Source organism: Protopterus annectens, chromosome 3.part0 (genome assembly GCF_019279795.1).
Source record: "Protopterus annectens isolate FY-2018-M chromosome 3.part0, PAN1.0, whole genome shotgun sequence".
Classification (NCBI taxonomy): domain Eukaryota; kingdom Metazoa; phylum Chordata; order Ceratodontiformes; family Protopteridae; genus Protopterus; species Protopterus annectens.
The window spans coordinates 60,456,954-60,472,976 of NC_056731.1; the positions used below are offsets into that span (position 1 = coordinate 60,456,954).

Consider the following 16,023-nt stretch of genomic DNA (forward strand, 5'->3'; position numbering starts at 1 on the left):
TAAGGCAAGAGTTTCCTCAAAGATCCATTAGCTTTAGCTGTACGCCCCAGCTAAGACATGTTTGATTAACAGCATGGGCTCTGGAAGGGTAGGGGTAAGCATCTGAAAAAGTTTGCCCATTCTGGGGGGGGGGGTGGCTATGCTTGCTGCAGTAAAGCAGTGTTATGAGCCTGGTATGCTCCATAAAATATTAGTGGTGTGCTAATTAGTCTGTAGGTTGCAAATGCATGGAGGTTTGCTTATACCTCCGAATGTATGTGTTTGCTGAGCTCACAAGACTGACTTATGATTTCAGGAGTTGGGGCACACTCCCTGGCAGCAGTATTATAATGCACCAGCACCCTCACTGATGTTGGACTTGGGTGGGGTTGAGCCTGGAGGGAGGCTATGACAGGTCTGGTAGAGCCAGTGAACAAATAGAGGAAATGATGACAGCTGATAGCTGTGGTGTGGGGGAAAAAATCATGTGTTTTGAATGCAGGTGGAGGTGGATATCACAAACCTGAAGTTGGAGCACTAAATCTCTAGAAATGGACAAATCCAGCCCCTATGTTTGCTGGAAAAATAGAGCAATCTGATTATACTACTGGTGGCTTAAATTCTAGAACAGAGCAAGGAATCCAGTAGGTTGGCAGATAAGAACCCACTGAGGATGTGCTGTGAGGGTGCCTTGTAGCATAGAAAATGGGTATATCACCACCTGTAGCCATTTCCTTATCAGTCAAGCATGGGCTTAATATGCATGCATAACTGCAGTGATGCTATGTCCATGTCTAGAAAAGATATTCCCTTTCTCGTCAAGAGACCCTACTCCAACAAAAGCATCAAGCCCAGTACTTCAGCTGATTAAAGGAAGGTAATTGTCTGAAACCTGATCTTGCTTGCTCTGGTTATCCTTTGTATTATAACAGAATTGTTGCATACCAGCTTAGTCAGGAGTCATGATATGTGATCATAAGTAAGATTTTGAAGGCAGAATATTTCTGTTGCTGAAAATGCTGCTAAGAGTTGCCACAAACAGATTAGGTTTCCCTTTGCCAACTATATTTTATTTATTTATTTATCATTTGTTGACCAGGAATGTCCGACTAGGTTCCACAGAGCCTGTTTTCAGCAGAGGCCCTGGGAGAAATGCTCCAGCTATAATTTTACTAATACAGAAATTGAATCATGAACCTTGTTAGATTTTAAAAAAAGTAAATAAACTGGTAGAGTAACATTTCCTTTAGCTCCTGCATTTAGGGTTCTGTCTTGTATGTTGTTTGGAGCCCACCACAAACTGGGCATCTGGTTTGAGTAACTCTAATGTGAGTAGATGTTCTAGGTACTCTTCCTTCATTATATTTACAATTTAAAAAATGAGTTAATTTCAGCAAAAATATTTTTAATGTGGTCATGATACTGTTGTTTTGCATGTTGGTATAGACAACTGAAGATGAAAAGAAGTACAGATGGACTTCTGGATTGGCTAAGAAATCATCTTTCACCTGTGGATCCTACCTCTCATTTAGGCTGTTATCTTGCTGAGCTACTGTGAAAAACCTGCCTTCCCTTTGCCTGTACAGTCTTCATGGACATGTGTTGGGTCATTGAACCCTGTTGTACTTCCTAGGTAGTATCCTATCCAGAAAAAGCTGGATGCATGGGGGGAAAGTTTTGGAAGTTGGATAGCAGGATAGATTTGCTGGAGTGGTCAATGAATGCCTTATCCACCCAATGTCAAAGACAGAAGTAGAAATAATAGACCAGTTAAGCATGGCATGCAAGAACAGTTAGGTGTTTTGGTGCCTATGTATCTCTGAAAAAGCTGAAGAAGTTGACTTTGTTAGGTGCCCAACAGATGTTCCACCACTTTGCATATGACAGTCATCCTGAGGGTGCTTATTGTTCTACTGCATCCTTCTCAGAATGTTACCGAAAAGCCACAGGTGCAATCAGTGAGAGTCTCCACTAACGCTTGCTCTTAAATAATTTTAAAAGTTCTCTCGACCTTGGGAAGAAACTGAGGTTTCAGCCTAGACTTATTCAGGTCAATTAAGACTTTTCTCTGTATACTTCTGCCAGGCACCACTGGTTTGTGACACTGTTTTAATTCTAGTAGATTGCCAAGTTTTTTCCCTTGTTGATCATGCATAAGTGTTTAAATTGGAGGACTTTAAATGAATATTTTCTGCAGCTATAGAAGTTTAGATGACCACAGACATTAGTAAACATAGGAGGCCGTATGTGAAGTCATCCCAGAAAGTGCAGTTGCCCCTGCAAAAATACCTCACCAAGATCGTTTGTGAACAGAGAACCTTGCGGAATATGTAAGGGCCATAAAGATTATTTGCCCAGTGAAGTGTTGCCAGCCTCGTGTTAATGCCTGCTTTTTTTGTCAGCCAAAACCAGCTGATCCTCAGAAGGGAAATTAGTATGTGGATCCAAGAATTTAGCTTAGGCTTTAAGTATATCCCAACAGGCAGCTGCCACTTTATACTCAGGTGTGATGTCACCATTTCATGCCATGACTAACTGAAAATTTACCTCGAGGTCTAGCTTTCTTTTTGAGTATGTGAATACCTGATTGGGATCTCGCTCTAAATCTGTCTCTTACCTTGTTTTAGCATGCAGTTATTCACTGATACAGGGACAGGTTTGAGGCTCTTGCTTTTTTTTTTGAGAATTGACCTGACTACAGTAACAGCTAATGCTGAGATTTGATGTAGTTGTTTGTTACTATCATATCTGACTTCACCTTTTTAGGGGGATTTCAGATGTATATGCCATTTGCCCGAGGAGCAGTTCTGTCATGGGGGAATAACGAGATGCAGGGCAAGGATAAATTTCTTTGTCATATTACTTAATCTACAGTTAGTTGTATGCTGTGGAGTGCGTTTTGTGTAACTGAAAACATCTTTTCACTATTGCCTAACATGTTTTCTTGTAGGTATGTATGCGCATTCTATAGGGTATAATAAAGTCCTTTATCTAGGGGCTTTAATTATTTTGGCGGCCCAAATTACATCATTAAAAGGTATGCAGCTGAAGTTTATTCTCATGCTATGAGATAGAAGGTGGTTTGAATTGCAGGATTTTATAACTCCTTAAGATCCAGTTTCTTGAGTTTAAATCTGCTTATGCTCACCTATTTTAGTTTCAGAGAGGCTACCTTTGTTAGAAGTCTTAAAGCACAAAGTGACTTCTGACAGTTTGGGGAGGGACTTTTCTCCCTCCTTCCTCTTGTTTTCCCTTAACGTTTGGTATTATCTTTTCTCAAGTTTTCACTTTTCCAGTATTCCTGAGCATTGTCCACCTTGGTCTTATTGGTTGAAGATCTTATGGTAGGCCCAAGAGTTAGTGGCGCGTCCAGTTATATGCTTGCTGTAGTGGCACTCTGTGGGGAGAGGCATCATGATTTGCAGATTGCTATCCTAATGAAGGTGGTATGAGGGCAGAATTAATGCCTATAATATTGAGTTGACCTTTGGCTTGCTTCATTGTGGCAAATTGGCTTTAAGGTATTTGAGGCTAAGAAAATGTAGTAGCAGGGCTGCCAAAATGGTATTGCTTAGTCAGTAGATTGAGTATGTATGTGATGCCATCTGCTAAGTTATGGATACTTGTTAATATGTACAAGTATATACAGTGTTTATGAATGTTCTGCAGGGTCTGGGTTTGGCTACTTTACAGACTATTTCAGCTACACGTTTCAAACTACCCAGTGACTTTTGCCTTGTTACTCTCTCTCTCAATGTGAAATCAGGAAGTCATCTTCTCTTTATGTCAATATAGAACTTTTATCTATACCGATTTCTTTCCAGCACTTCCTTTGCTTTGTGTTGACTTTCAGGTATTGGAAATGTAGATGAAAAAGGTAATCTGCTTTCAACCTTCTTCTTATTAATAAATGAGTTGGAAAGAGTGTGTGTTCCATCCGTGGAGTGTTCATATACTCCAAAATAGTGAGCTGAGAATCCTTGTAACTTTTACTACAGCTTTTTCTTCGAAGATTGTTCACTCTTTTTTCTCCATTTTTATAAAAGATTGTGAGCAGTGTGAAGTGGATGTTATCTTTCTCTGAATTCCTATGCACACAAAAACATTCTGAATTCTTGACTTTTGTTTAGTGAACTGCTGTGAAGTATCACATCAGGTAGGCCCTTTCTTAAGAAAGTATACACTTTAAAGTTTGTTAGCTTAATTTTTTCAGAGAACTTGAAATGACAATGCTGAATGATAATAATAATAATACACATGTATGAGATACGTGGCCTCTCTGAAAAGAAGCAAATTTCTGCCCATTGATCTCCATGAATGACCTGATACTCGTATTCATTTTAAGTGATATTCACATGGTAAACTCACTACTCCTGATTGCAAATTAGGAGCTGTCATTGAATCTCACACTGACACAAATGTTCTCCAGGAGGTGCTGACACAGACAAACTACTGGTGTCAGAGCCATGGACTAAAACTAAATGCCAAGAAATGTGTATATCCTTTAGGAAGTCATCCATCCCTGGTAACTGTGGTATTGACAACACACCCCTTAGAGTTGGCCCAGTAGTCAGGGACTTAGGAACACACATAGTTAGTAATCTAGCCTTTGATCATCACTTGTCCACAGTGGTGAGGAAATCATTCTATGTTGCGCAACTTATAAACAAAGGTATGGCATCTAAGTCCAAGGAAGTCATTGTTCCACTATATTTGTTATTCATCAGACCCATCAGTGAGTACAATGCACCCTTTGGTATGTACCTAACCAGGCATATCCAACAACAGGAACGTCCACAGATGTTCCTCACTAAAAGAATACAGGGTGTAAGTAATATGTGTGATGATTGGGGAGAGATGGGCGAAGGCTGCCAGCCTAGTCAAATAGAATTTGATACATAATTCTATCAACTATATAAATAAATGTAAAATACAGGCTTGTGTTTTTAAATGTAAGAAAACACTGTAAAATGTGAACTTCGATTGTTGCAACATTGCCATCTGCTGTATGGAAAACCAAGCCAAGTATTTCAAATGTGTCTTTTTAAGTTGAAAAGATCTTATGAATCTCTTTAATGTTTTACAATTCGGCTCCAGTGCGGCTGGATGAAGGTTTCATGCACATTGTTTTAAGGCTAAATTTTATGACCGGAATTTAGATGTGGAATGCGCTTTATTGCTCTAGTTTCTGTTAGAATATACATGTGAAATGTCTTCTATTGTAAGTTTCTGTGCAAGTGTTAGATTATATATAAATAATGCAGATAATGCAGTTTCTGGCCTGAGAACTCAGACCAGGTGTTAAGATTATGCAGTTTGTTTGCCTGGGAAAACCTAAGTGTCAAAAATGATGTAATTTGGGGAGGGACCCAGCAAACATGTTTGTTAGTAATGTTTAAATACTATTTCTCACAAGAGATTGAATGCATTTTGACTTTGGACATCCAACTTACCAGCACTCTGCCTTGAGCTCACATGTAAGTTTTAGCACTGTGATTTCTTGTAGGAATAGTTAAAGCTAGTAAAGATTAATTAGGTATTTTTCTTTGAAATCAGACCTGTCCTACTGTATTATTTTACGTTTCTGTGTGATCTCTGAACTCTTGGATATCTCTGTGGTGTAGTAGTTTTGTCTTGTGTTTTAATTATTTATTATTAAATATTTTTAAAGCCTTCTACCTGTGGCTGATTTGTGTAGAGATGGGCTCTAGAGTACATTGCATATTTATAGACGTTATTGTAATACGCCACTCTAAAGTAAGCCTTGACTGTTAGTCATACTACCATTGGATATTAATATTGCACAGTAATAATTGGACACCCTTTTAAGGGTCTTTGAGTAGCTGATATTAACTGGGTGGTGGCAGTAATTACTACCGTATAGTCTGGATAAAGGGGCACAGTTGGAGAATCTGTGTCAGCCTTTCTCAGGAGTGTCTGTGAAGTTGTATAAATACTTATCTCAAAGTGTGTGTGTGTTGTGTCAGCTACTTGGCAGAGACACGAAGCACTGGTTGGACAGAGAGGGTACTGGAGGTTTTAGCTTGCCCAGTTAGGCTGAGACCTGGACCCTGTAGCTGTGCCAGTGGGGAGTCTTATTGGGGACCTGGTGAGCAAGGGAGCAACCAGCCCCAAACTGACTGTGATCTCTGTGTGCACTTAAGGGAAATTGTACTTTACTATGTGTATTAGTTATCCTTTCCTCTTCTGGGAGACGACCACCCTGGTGTTAGTGGTGAGGATTGAGGCTCCTTGATTACTGAGCCAGGGCATGGTCATCACAATATGTCCTTTGCAGACCGCCTCAAGGCCCTATCCTTGCAGTCTGTCTCCTACAGGCATTTGAGGGGAGATCTATGCCTGGCATACAGGGCATTGTCAGGCCCCACTCTGATGGACCTCCTGCATATCCACAAAACAAACAGTACCAGAATTACCCATTCTAAAGACTTAAACCTTGCCTGTGATATAAATAGGACCTGCTGGAGAGATAGGTATGTATCCCAGAGACTACCCCGTCTATGGAACAGGCTCACCATCCATGTGAAGCAGTGTTCCTCCCTAATCCAATTCCAGTGCAACTTGGGCAATTGGATTGAAAACATGAAATTCATCCCTGATTTGGCACCTATGTCTCTGATGCAAACAAATAACTTGTAAATGGTTCATCTCCCAGGCCCATGCTTACATTTATCAAGGGTATCAGAACTTGTCAGAGATTTCGGATGCATGGCTAGGCTTATAAAGGCCCCTGCAGTCATTAGCCTATGAGCCTGTAAATAAATGAGCAAAGCCAGACAGTCTATCACTACTAAGGCTCTGCATAGTATCTGTGATGCTTCTGTGACCATGTGACTTATTCAGTATACACTCGGTCTTTGCATTTAAACTGTAACTTTTGTTTACCATTCCTACTATCTAAATTGCATAGCATAATGTGTAAGCATTAAAAATCCACAGCCAGAAATTCAAGATAAATTCACCACTGTTCTTACAAAAAAAAATGCATTTTATTAAACTGTTCCCTCTTTCCATGAGCAATGATAAGAACCTTTGTCGGTTTAACATATGTACCACAAAATGCTTCAAGACTAAAGCAGAAGCACAAGGCAGGCTAAAGCCTGTCTGAAAACCATAGTGTTTGCCACTGTGAAAAGGTGTTGCTTTTGCAGAAATATTATCTAATGAGGTACCATAAGAATGTGTGCAGCCAGGCACCATTGTTGTTGCATTTGCTTTTCTGCTAATTTGAATGTACTCTGTCCTTCTACTGTACTGAGACTTCTGCATTGTTTTCCACTTGAAATATGAAATATATTAAAACTTGTGTATCCTACTCAGACAAATTTGTTGCCATTTGCGCCCAAAGTGTCTCTCCTTTTTTCTTCAGTCAAAAAAGGAACAGTCAAATTTGTGATCCATAAGCAATATGCAGTTGTGCTTGCTTGGTGAGATAATGAACTGTGAAGGGGGGACTTCAAAGTAGTTTCTTTGTGTAGTAGGAATAATGCCTTGCATGGTGAGACTGTAGCTCATATTTATTCCTTTCTGCCATAAGCATTTCTGGATAGATTCTGACCACTTGGGAGACAACTCCTGCCTTTCAAAGGTATTATTCCTGTGTTATGTTAGTAGTATGTGATTTGCTGACCTTAGCATGGTGAATCCAGTGGTATGAACAAACTGTAAGATGATGCTAATAAATTACCTTACTTCCAATGGGAAATACTGTTTAATAAAATGAGCAAATGCTGCTGCTTTATACAGCCACATTATTTTATTTATTTATTTTGACATTTGTTAATTGCGTTGACCCAAGGAGAAAAGCTCCAGTACAAATAAAATGGACGTAATGATTCAAAGTACCATTTACAAAACCCAAGGAGACAAGTTCCAGTATATATACACACACATATATCTATATATGTATATATATCTATATATCTATATATCTATATATATATATATATATATATATATATATATATGCACACACACACATACACACATATGTATATAGTAGCTCAAAGCCTTAAATGTTGCATGGAAAAATTCCCATTACCATAGTATAGAATTTATGAAAAGGTAAAATAACTTATATAACAAGAGTATCACCAGAAAATGACATATTAGTGGTGTAGCAGTAGTGAAATTATAATTTTAAAGGTTTCACCTGTAAGATGTTAGAAGTGTAAAAAAAGAAAGTAAACCCTGTATTACGTTAGATGGAAAAGGAGAGAAATGAGGAGTGAGAGTAAGCGAAATGGAAGTAAATACTTCAATAGATTTGAAGAGGAGTTATACAAATAGAGGGGAGGTAGAGACTACAGAGATGTCAATGGGAGTTTGGCATATTTGGTATAGACCTTAATTTTATGGTGTCAAGTTATTTAAAGAAAGTGGAAGCAGTAATTTACTTCCATTCTGCTAGTGAGCCAACGTGTTCACCACTGATCATCTCTGCAGTAATGCACATTTGCTTGAAAGTGAACTCTGTGGCATGGAGTGTGTAAAGCCCTGACTACACCTCAGATATGACCAGTCTGAATAGTGACTCAGGTGCTGGAAGAACCAGGCAGGAGCGGGTGAGAACGAGCAGCTTACTTCAGCTAGACTATGTGGGGAGGACAGACAGAAGATGGTCCCATTGGACCAACCTGCTCCTGTGCAAGTGGAGGCTTCTATGTTACCATTGCATACAAAAATGGCTTATTTGGGCTTAGCAATCCCAAGTTGGTCTCTGTATCTTTCTTAGGCATGTGTGGGAGCATGCATATCTAGGAGGGAGGTGGGACATGTGCTAATATCAACCATAGGGGATGGTAGGCTGTATAAAAAGTCTTGCATTTCCCGAATGACAGTAACGGCACAAGCACACTGCCGTCGCTGCCTGTAAGATGCCCCCCAGCTTGCTGTCACCCAGAATGTGTAATATACAGAAAATGGAAGTGAATGGGCTAAGCTCATAGTGGGGAGGATTTATAGTTGGAAGACATGGTGGGAAACATGTAGGAAAAAAAAACAAGAAAGTTTACTGTTGTTGATGTAGGCAATTGTGAGGGAAACATTCCCTTTCTTCCAAGGAGCATTGACTTTTATTATACTAAGAACTGGCTACAGACTTGTATAGTTTCCTGCACTGAGGGGTCTAAATGCTTCTCCTAAGGAAAACATATTTTAACTGACAGAATGAATGACATTTCTTTCATTCAAAACAACCTTCATACTGTTTTTTTGTTCTTTTGTAATAAGATGCCCTACTTCTGTGATATAGTGGACAATTTTTAGACAATACTGGGAAATCATTATGGAAATAAATTTATTAACTGTGGTTATTAATAGACAGGTAATAAGGATTATTGTCACTGTTGTTATCTTTAACTTAACTTGCACATCCATTTTACCACACAGACTGGAGCATATGACTTTGAATAAATAACCTGGTAAAATCATGTACAAACTGAGCTAGAACATATGTCACGTAAAACATTTAGTTAGAAAATCTGCAATAATTTTGTGCCATTCTAAAATTTGAATAGGAGTTTTTTTTTTTTAAGTGCAGTCATGCTGTCAGCACTTTCCTGAATAACAGTTCTGTCAATACATATTTTGAAATTATAGCATGCAACCTTAACTGTCATTTTTTTCCATTTTATTACAAGGAACAGTTAAATTTATAGAAATTTCAAAAAAGAATGTTTATTTTGGCAGCATAGTAGTTTATTTTGACATTATTAAGAGCATTCTAGACCTTCCTGTATTTCATGAGTGTTGGTGCTAGGCAACACTTCATGATTCAACTTCGGTTAACAGCACGTAGTATAAAATTAGCAAGAAGAGTCAAATATTATAGGCGAACAAGCTGCAGATGTTTCAACATTTAAATTTGAATAAAATTTAAAGATGCAAATATGTTGTGCTTTCTTACACAGTTTTCTTATTTTTCTTTCTGTAAATGCTATCATTGATTATGTAGAGGAGTAATAAAATCAAGAACCTTTATGGGAGCATATTTCCCATCACAGATGGAATATGTGCAACTTCATCCTTCAGTTCAAAGTGACTGTTTAAGGCAGACATTAATATTTGGAGAACATGGTTCATCTAGCAGCATGGGAAATTGAAGGATTGACTAGAGGATGGGAGTACCTGGAAGTTGCTGTCTCGCTCTTTCTGGTTTGGCAGCTCAGCTCGCTACATTAGCAATACAAACTGGAGAGTAGGTGATCACCCACAGCAGTGAGCCCAGCAGGTCTGTGCTGTCACTGGTGCACAGCCTAACCAGGTAGGCATTTATAAAAGCATGTATGAACTTCCAAGGGAGCAGATACAGCAGAGCAACCTGCCTTTAGAGAAGGGAGTTAAGGCAAACCCACATGATTCTGTGTCACCCCCCCCCCCAAACTCTCACTTCCAAGGAAAAGGGCTGAATGACCTATAGCAGATGTTCTTTGTGTTTCACTGTTGCAGTCATCACACTTAGGTTATCTGCCTGCAGGTAGCCCTCAGTCGGCCCGAATACCAGAGTCTTAGTATTTCTGCATCGGATGCTGTCGCTTCTTCCATGACGTCAGGTCGTCAGGGGTATAAAAACAGGCAGCTGATGCCATTACATCAGTCTTTCTTGCCGAGGAGGAGCCCGAAGCAGAAGCAGTTCGCAAGTGCTGGTCGGCCACTACCTGAAATTTTCGTTTTTCGAGTTGATAATCCTGAAGTCTTCTAAAGCTAAGTACCCCACTGGGAATCCTTTTTTCTTGCTCTAACCGATGTCAGAAAAAGTTAACAATTGTCTTGCCTGTGGAAAGCAAATACCTCAGAGTTTTTCATTCTTACTGTGTCACCTGTTTAGGTCCAGACCACGACGTCCCTCACTGTTGGTTTTGTGCCTTGTTTAACACCCGAACCATTCGTCGGGCTGTTTTTGTTGCTAAATTCTTTCGCTCTTGATCTCTGTATTCCGAAATGGCTTTGGTAAGCCATCCGACTACCGATCTTCCGAAAAAACATAAGGATAAAGACAGAGACAGACCTCATAGGTTCAAAACTGCCAACAATGCTTCTGTCAAGCAGTCGGCAGTCTGCCGGTATGCACTGAGGTGCCTTTACAGCCCCTGATGCCCGCTTCTATGGATTCTCAGGCCTCTACTGAGTCCGGTATTCCACGAGATGCTTTTTCGACTATGGAACCAGCAGATGTCTTTACCTTGGATGGGTCTGAGCTGCTGTGCATGCACCGGCTTCTGAGGGTGTTTTCTGACCTACTGATGTTCGAATCAAACCGACAACTTCTTTTTTAGCCAAAACTACTGAGTTTCTTAGGTCAAGAGTACGCACTACACCTAGAAAACTGACGACCAAAGTGCATGCTCAGGCCCCCATGTCACAAAAACAAATGCCTTATAACGCTAATTAGGGGAAGCCAGCCTTCCCCTGCTAAGAGACAAAGAATTCAGTTGCCTTCAGATTCTACAGACCAGGAGTCCGATGACTCTGACCTTTCTGATTATCAGGACATGCCCTTATCAGCTTGTGAGGATTCAGATGCAGAGGAATCCATAGGATTTCTCTTTTGGTGGAACCTTGCATACTTTGAGAGCATTTCCTTTGGGAATGCCAAGAATATCCCCAGTCCAAACAGAGACTCAGAGAATTTTTAGAGCTGCCTCAGCACAGGCCTTTAGTTATTCCCCCTGTTCTAGATGATGTTGATGATGTTTTCTTGGAATCCAGTCTTACTCCAGACACCTTACCTCCGGCTCCAAGGAAACTGGACAGGTACTACTGAGTATCTGATTCCCACAAGTTTCTTTTCAAGAATCCTACTGCTGATCCAGAGATCTTTTCCCAGGGACCTAAAGGTATTACAGCTACTACAGCCAAAAATCCTACCCCTTCGGACAGGGATTCCAGAGCTTTAGACAGATGGGGTAAGAAGGCATATACCTCTGCAACTCTTGCTATCAGGGCATTTAATTGTCAGTTTCACATGCTGAAGTACCAGCAACATATTATGGATCTCATTAAACAAAAAATGGTAATATTTCCAGATTGTGGACAAAATAAAGATTTGCAAGAGCTTATGCATTCTGCAAACCAAGTTAGTAAGCATACTTTGCAGTGTGGTTTTGATGCCCTAGAAGCATCTTGCAGGGCTGCAGTCACTGGCTCTGTACTGAGAAGACATGCTTGGCTGAAAGAGCAGACCGTGCCAGATCATGTCAAATCCAAATTACTAGATGCTCCTTTAAATAAGTACGTTTTGTTTGGCACCAAAGCAGAAGTACTTAAAAAGATGGAAGAAAAAGCTAAATCTATACAAACTGTTAATTCTTACAAGTGCAACCACTTCAATAGGCATTGCCCTTCAAAATACTGGTCCTTTCCAGCCCCCTCCAGGCCTTCCCAAACAAGATCCAGGGGAAACAGACCGCCCAGACTACAGTCTCAGGGTATGCAGAGATCTAAGCACTGGAGTGGTAAGCCACCTCCTCTATGGAAAAAGTTCACAATGATTTCTCAACTCTACCACCCAGCCCTGCTCAATTGCTTGTGCCCCTAGGAGGAAAACTTGCCCTTCATTCACTAAACTGGATGTCCATCACTCAGGACTGATGGGTCCTCAACATTATATCCCAGGGGTACAAATTTTATTTCCATTCACTGCCAACTCCAAGCGGGTTTCCAGACCTCCCTCCAAACCAGTGGGCAGAGGGTCAAAACCAAGTTCTTTCCATGCTCAACATCAGAGCTATTCATCCCATTTCAGTCGAACAAAGGGGTCAGGGTTTCTACTCCAGACTATTCCTGGTAACCAGGAAAGAGAGCTCTTGGCTCCCAATCCTGGATCTTTCAATTCTCAACACCTTCCTGGTGATCCCAAAATTCAAGATGCTTACCCCTTCAACAGCATCTCCCTATGCTAGCCAAGGATGCCTGGTTAGTCACCCTAGACTTAAAAGAAGCTTATCTGCACATCCCCATCAGGGAATTATGCAGGAAATATCTAAGTTTCAGGGCAGGATCTATGCATTATCAGTTCTCTGCACTTCCCTTTGGCTTATCTACTACACCCAGGGTATTCACAAAATGCCTGGCTCTAGCCATTGCATACTACAGGCAGAGAAATATCCAAATTTACCCGTACTTGGGTGACTGCCTGATTCAGGTGGACAGCCAGGAATTGCTGCTTCAGCACCTGGCATTTGTAAAAAGCCTTCTCACTTCTTTGGGGTACATCATCAATGAAAAGAAATCACAACTGCTGCCAAGTCAAAAGATTGTATTCCTGGGAGCAAGCTTGGACACAACTTCCTAAATGGTATTTCTCACTTAAGAAAAACAAGTCTATCGGACAGACTACTTCAAGCAAATGGCCACCAGAACCCAACTAACTGCAAGAAAAATACTACAAGCCCTAGGGTTCATGGCCTCATGTATTCTGCTAATTCCATATGCAAGACTGTATATGAGGAAACTTCAGTGGTACTTAAAAAGTCTTTGGTGCCAACATTCTCAGAACCAGGAAACAGTCATTCCTATCTTACCTTGTCTGAGGGCAGAGTTCCTTTGGTGGGCAGAAGCACGCAACCACAACAAGGCACTGCATTTTACTCTACCCCATGCTGCCCAAACCCTAACTACAGATGCATCAGACTATGCATGGGGGGCCCACATGGCTGGTAAATGCATTCAGGGCCACTGGAGCCCAAGCCAAGTTTTCCTGCACATCAACTAAAAGGAGATGCTTTGACAGCTTTCAGATACATAATCCTTCCAGGACAACTGCTGATAAAAACAGACAACACCACAGTTATGTGATACATAAACAAGCAGGGGGGATTCCATTCTTACCCACTCTGCAGGTTAGCCATGACTCTGTGGAGCACAGCTTTGGACAACCAAGTCCATCTACAAGCTCACTTCCTGCCAGGCAAACAAAATTCACTGGCAGATGACTTAAGCAGAAATCTCCTAGACCCACACGAGTGGAAATTGGAGCCCAGCACCTTCAACCTCCTGTTCCAGAGGTGGGGGACCCCAGAGGTGGATCTCTTTGCCTCCCCCCACAACCACCAGTTAAGCAAATTCTGCACCAGGAACCCTCACAGCAGGGCCTGGAAAGTGGATGCCCTGTCCTTTCAATGGGAAAGCCTCTCAATCTATGCCTTTCCCCCTCTGCCCCTTCTCTCAAGAGCACTACTCAAGATAAAAGAAGACAGGCCAAGAACAGTTCTGATTGCCCCGGACTGGCCATGCCAGCACTGGTACCCACTCCTGCGCAGCATGACAATGGTACTACCCTGGCACCTACACCAGTCCCCTACCCTGCTGTCACAGCAGGAGGGACAGATTTTGCATCTACAATTACAAACCCTAAATCTTGCAGTCTGGCTTATTCCTTGAATACTACACCAGCAACCATAAGTAAACAGGTGCTGGACGTCATTCTTGAAGCCAGAAGGCCTAGTACTGGGAAATCCTATGCGGAAAAGTGGAAAAGATATTGTTCTTGGATTCAGTCTAAAGGAAAGGACACAACTGTGCCCTCCCTTACCTATAATCCTGGATTACCTAGCAGAGCTACTCCACAGAGGCCTATCTTTCTCCTCCATTAAGATTCATGCTTCTGCCATTTCGGCTTCTTACAATACTGAGCCACCTCTTTTTTCTCACCCTCTCATCAAACAGTTATTCAGAGGGGTTAACAGCTTAAGGCCCCCAAGAAGAGCACCCACCCCTGCTTGAGATCTTAACTTTGTACTGGAAAATCTCACGCTTCCCCCCTTTTGAACCTGCTGATTCAGCAGAGTTAAAATTCATCTCTTAGAAAACAGCCTTGCTTCTAGCCATCACTTCAGCTAGAAGAGTGTCTGAGCTACAGGCACTGATGGCTGTGGAGCCCTTCATTATCTTCCATGCTGACAGGGTTTCCCTCAGGACTAACCTGTCCTTTATGCTTAAGGTGGTGTCCAGCGTGGCCCTAAACCAATCCATCCATTTGCCAAGCTTCTTTGCTAACCCTCAGAATAAAGGGGAAAGGATCCTGCACTCTTTGGACATGCACAGACAGCTCAGGTTCTACTTTGGTAGGATGAAGCCTTTCAGAAAGTCTGACCAGCTGCTAGTCAGCTTTGCAGCAGGGGAAGAGGGCAAGGCCATTTCTAAACACACCATTTCCAAATGGATAGCACACTGCATCCATTTCTGCTACAAGCACCATGGAAAGCCTCTCTATGGCTATTCCTAATGGCATTGGTATTTACTTTTTACTGGTGGTGGTTTCCACACCAAACACTAGCTCCCTATTTGGGGGCTCCTGACATTTGAGGCAAGAAAAACTGATGTAATGGTGTCTGCTGCCTGTTTTTATACCCCTGATGGCCTGACGTCATGGAAGAGGTGACAGCATCCGACACAGAAATATTAAGACTCTGGTATTCAGGCCAACTGAGGGCTACCTGCAGGCAGATAACCCAAGTGTGATGACTGCAACAGTGAATACACCCAAACATCTACATTTATGGCAAGTGTACACAACTGTACTTTTTGTCCTGACCAAGGAATTAATTAGTTTGGCTCTCACTCAATAGAGTAATGAATGAGTCAATAGGATGCTGGCAGGGGATGTTGGGCAAATTGTGCAAGTGGGGTTTATGTTGACTCTGTTGTAAAGTGGTTTGCCACTGTTTCATAGTAACTGATATATAATGTATCAGTGTGCGGTATGTTTTATACCTCTGTAAGCATTAAATAGGATATGAATGGAGAATGCGGTCACTTAGTTTTTATTCATTCATTCATTCATTCATAGGAGTTTCAAGGCAGTTTAGTCTCATGACCATCAGCATCTTACCAATACCCTCCCCAAACTGAACCCTCTTTTTCAAGGATGGCTAAATCAGTAAGTCATGGGGTAAATTTGATGGTACACAGACAGTCATCCAAGTTCTGTTTAAGTGATGATAATGGGTCTTACTGTTTAACCTGCAGATTAGAGACGGAAATGCACTGTATAATGAATTTGTCTGTCCATCAACTTCTGTT

At 41.2% G+C, this 16,023-nt stretch overlaps 1 protein-coding gene across 1 annotated transcript in view; it reads left to right on the forward strand.

The window, feature by feature from the left end:
* The window catches only part of ELP2 (elongator acetyltransferase complex subunit 2), a 1,608,146-nt gene that overhangs the window by 978,441 nt on the left and 613,682 nt on the right, over positions 1-16,023 (forward strand). The gene's annotated exons all lie outside the window — the stretch shown is intronic.